The sequence below is a fragment of the Lepeophtheirus salmonis genome, chromosome 6, assembly GCF_016086655.4.
Source record: "Lepeophtheirus salmonis chromosome 6, UVic_Lsal_1.4, whole genome shotgun sequence".
Lineage (NCBI taxonomy): Eukaryota > Metazoa > Arthropoda > Copepoda > Siphonostomatoida > Caligidae > Lepeophtheirus > Lepeophtheirus salmonis.
Genome location: NC_052136.2, coordinates 21573543 through 21578415, shown reverse-complemented (window position 1 = coordinate 21578415; position 4873 = coordinate 21573543). Strand labels below are relative to the sequence as shown.

The 4873-nt window shown below is 31.9% G+C and overlaps 1 long non-coding RNA gene across 1 annotated transcript; it reads left to right on the top strand.

The window, feature by feature from the left end:
• Positions 1-1181: 1181 nt before the first annotated feature.
• On the top strand, positions 1182-1888 carry LOC139905613 (uncharacterized). The gene is made up of 2 exons (XR_011780516.1): positions 1182-1356; positions 1448-1888. It is a non-coding gene; the product is annotated as an uncharacterized lncRNA (long non-coding RNA).
• Positions 1889-4873: the final 2985 nt, after the last annotated feature.

The window sequence follows — 4873 nt, the reverse complement described above, 5'->3', positions numbered from 1 at the left end:
AATTATTGAATAATTACTTTAAAGTTGTTCCATTGGATAATAGTATTTTGAGCCTTTTTTTCGGTCTGGAGGAAAGGTAGGGATATACAGGATGCAGCAACATAACTTCCTTTTTAATCATGTGTGGCAATCAGGCGGTGAAGTAGTAGCATTATGGGCGTGGTTTCATTCTAGAGGTGAGATTATTTATCTTTTAAATGGAGTCAGACGCTATCATGCGTTAAAATAGTGAAAAACATGCGTTTGCTGTCGCAAATAAATATTGCCTAAAATATTTTGGCATTATCTTTTATGAAAAAAACTTATTGGAATTTTGCTCCTGAGTTATTATTAGCCTGATTTATGAAAATCATATAATTGCTTCAATTTAAAATATACAAAATTATTATTTTTTAACTCATTTTTGCACTTTGAACGCAAATAACTTCACTAATGATAATACTAGAGATCGGATATTGGTACTATCAAGCTTGGTGTTATCCAGTTCAATATGTCCAAATCGAATGAACAGGATCGGATCTATTTCGGAAAAACTAGCATATTTAAGGTTTTTGCGTAATCATCTAAAAATAACTAACTACCATATCAATTCATTACCAATAATAGACAAAAACGACAGGTTTTTAATTAAATTTTACATCTTTTAGTATAATATAATATAATAAGAAATTGGAATGGGAATTGTACATAAAAATGGAATCAGAATTGACTAAAATTTTTGTATTAGGATTTTTTTAAATTGTCCCATCACTATACACAAAAGAAAACAAAGACTTCGAATATAACGAGTGCTGAAGTTCCAAAGTTTTACTGTACTATCTATTAGTTAATTATTATTTATCGTTAAAATGCATAGGTAACTCAACACAAAAGGGTCATTCCTAGGAATAAGACAGTCTGATCTTATCACTTCCTCCAAAGACGTCATGGATAAATAGCAATACATATATGCTTATCTTTATAAGCACGCTACATCTTAGTTCTTATTCAATAATCCCTATTTATGGTAGGCCTCATATGATTTATGACCATTGAATGTACACATAATATATACGATGGGATCATCGTCTAAGTTAAACCAATTTGATTCTTTGATATTAGTGCATATTGCATGCATAAGTTCTTTTGAAGACGCAACAACTTCAAATGTATAAAATATTTACCTTCCTACAGTTCTTATAGGTATATCAAAATGCATTCCATATCAGAGTCACAAAGAATACGAAGAGCATGACGGAATCCTGCATTTTTGGATTTGATTATGTCTAATGGCTATGTATGTGAAGATTTTCTCTTTCGAAGGAGGCATTTACTAGTTGGATTCAAGGAACACTTTAGATAATAGTATACAAATTGGTAAGGATGTCCTTTTGCAAAGAAAAATCTAAGTTTAGAAACATATTTTTTTATTCTAAAAATTGTTTTTATTACTTCTCTATCTTTTCAGAATCGGAAAAAATGTCGTCTAAGTACAAAAATGGACCCTTTCTCTGGAAGTCAAATAAATTCCTCATTTTTGATCACAATGACAAAAATTATAACCAATCTAGGTAAAGTAAAGACATATCACTTCATAATATATAAATACTTTCTAAGCATTAACCGGCGATTCTCGGGCTAAGGAGGAAGACGGAAGTCACATTGTAAATGGTCAAATTAATTGAGAAAATGAAAAAAATATTCAAAAAATACTTCTATATAATAATAATTATAATATAAATGTTTCGTTGTTGTCGAAAAAGAAATTCATAATTCTAATTCTCTTGGATTCTTCACATTATATCAATCCGGTTAAGTAATGTTGTCAAAAAATAATTGCTTCATTTTTGCAAATATTGTAAAAATTGTGTAATAAAATGTTCCGGAAATTGAAATATATCTTATGAAATATTGCGTCGGTATTTGTTTTTTTTTGTGCAAAAAGCATCGTCTTCTGGCATTATTTCCTAAAGAACTTAAAATTGAATTTTGACGAAAAAATCGAAGAAAAATAGTAAAAAATGAAAAATTATTCAGAAAATGACAGATATTTCAGTTAAACATCAATTTTTATTTGGAAAATTTATACGCAAACCAATCTTTAGACAATTTTCTGAAAATTTTATTCGCTTTAATAATCCCATATTCCAGTAAAAGTTCATTTTTTTCCCCCTGAAATATACACAATTGCAATAATCACAGATTTCTTTTTTTTTTTTGCCCATAACTTTTTTTATTTTGAATAAATTTAGAAAACGTAGTTATTCGTATAGTTGTTTTTTGAAACGTCAGTCTCTTTTTGATAAATAACTTAAACCCCTATCTAGTCTCTTTGAGTTGCAAAAAACGGTTTTTGAGTTTTTGGTATAGTATATAAGCCCCTTAAATTACACCCCCCACCATCCAAAAAAAAAAAAAAAAAAAAAAAAAAATCCACACCCCCTTCTTTGCCTGTCCAAGCTCAAAAGAGGGAATCATGGAAAATGTCAGCCTCTTAGATTCAATGGTGTGGGAACGTATTAAGGACATCTATACACACACACAGAATCTCTCTTTTATATATACAGATAAAAAAACTCTAAATACTTGTCTTTCAACTAACTTTATTCAGTTAGAGAATTTACATTAAATATATATATTAATAAACAATTTAGTTAAAAATTAATTATGCAAGCAAAAGTGAAACATCTTACTGTATATAATGTTAACTATCAATTCATTCTCGGCAAGATGTTCCCTCTAAAAAAAATGACAATAAATTTAAAAAAAAAACAACCACAAAATAGCTAAAAAATTCTTTAAAAAACTGAGTAGTAGTTTCATAACATTTAAAATAAAAACAAATATACGGTGACTACTATTATTTAAAGAATGACTGGAAAATAAAGGAAGGTCTTCCCTTAAAATAAAGCTGCTTCACATTTGAGCTGGGAAAAATAGAATGTTCATTTTTCCAAGGCCGATGAAATATTGACCTTTTTTTTTAAATAGGCCATTTTACAAAAAGAAAGAAATATCACTTTGTAAAAAAATGTCATTAAATGACTTTAATAAAAAAGAACGTAATAAGGCTAGGCCAACCGTACTTGTTTACCCATTTTTACACAAAAAAGTATTGAAGTCCATGGCAGGATCCAGGGTGAATGCGGGAACAAGTTTATATCATATTAATCAATAATTAAAACCCAAAAGAAACATGTTTTAATCAAAGTATCTCCCTTCCGAATGGATAGTGAGGTCCAGGTGGTGGCGGAAGCTGCTGCAGACTCCCTGAATGTACTCGGCGCTAATGGAGGCCCATCCCTTGTTGACGGAGTTATTCAGGGAGCAGGTGCTGTTAATTTGTTATATTGATTTCCCGGGATCTTGCTAAAGGATAACTTTTCGAGTAATGAGAAACCTTCATAAATACATCTAAGTGTATTTACGAGGGTGGTTTGAAAAGTTTCCGACCTCAACTTATCAATAAAAGCTAGTCAGTCTATCTAGCACCTTTTGACAGTTACTCAGCAAAGTTTCAGCCATTTTGGACGGATAGTTGTTATGTAACAGTGGTTTGATCTAGTTGATGTGAGTGCTTCTGTGGAAATGAAAAAAAATTGAATATTGAGCTTTTAAAGTGTAACCTCCAAATATATTCAAACAATAGCAGATACAGGCGTGTGCGTCTAAAACTGAACACTCCTATAAATTTTATGCCATGCACATATCCGTGGTTTTATTGAGTTGAAACTGGTTTATACTTCGAGGTAAGGGTCTTGACTAGTTATAAACAAAACTCCAGCAAAATCTAAATAGCAACAGTGAAATAACAGCCGATTATATGGAGAGACGTCGAATCGCAATTTTGGAACTTTCCGCGCGGGGAAAAACTCCCACTGAAATTGCTAAGATTTTGAACTGCAGCAACACCACCGTTTACAGCGTGGTATCCAAAGGGACCCCTGAGGCGACCACAAAATCTAAGTCAAGGTCTCGAAGGTCGGACGAAATGGTTGCCGCCGTAAAAAAGTACGTCGATGACTAGAGAGGCAAAGTCACCGTCAGCGCCCTCTCCAGGGAGTTCAACGTCAGCAGAAGGACCATGGACCAGGCTAGTTATGAAGGATCTTGGCGTTAAGGTCTACAAGAGAGCCCCTCGTCAAGCCCTTAAGCCTGTAGACAAGGGAAAACACCTAAGATTTAAAGGATTGTTCAGTTTTAGACGCACACGCCTGTGGATAAATTCTTGTTGTGTTAAAACTTGACGTGTCTATATGTATAACCAACTCGGAGTAATTGAGCCATAACAAAAAGAGTCTCGTGAATAATTATTTTTCTGAGAAAAAAACCAAGTTATATTTGTACGAATTACAGATACAGGTAACTTTTTGTACACATGGATTCACCCCAAAGCAGAGTAAGATATATGATTTTATTATAAAATAAAGTTTGTACAGTCTTGAGTTTTATATAATGTATCTTACTAATTTGTTTATACTCCAAGCACTGCCCATCTATATGAGACAAAACTTTGTTCCATCTTTTAACAATTGTAAATTATGGTGTTGTAAACAAACTAAGTTTAAAGGTCCTCTTGATCCACATGGCTTGGCGGATTAATTTAATAAAATATTCCGAAAAAGGGACAAAATGTATTTATAACTTTAATGTCGAACAATTCCCGAAAAAATTGTCTGTCGTTTCTAATATTCAGCTTATAGGGCATCCCCCTCCCTTGTCTCTATAAAATTTTGCTACCACTTTAAGATTTCCATATTATTTCTAATATATGTATGAACTATTTCTCAGCAGACGTGAGCAAAAAATTCTTAAAAGTATTTTTACACTCACTATACTCCTTTAAATATTTTAGGTTGGAGAGCATTTTCTAAATGAAGACACCAGAACTATT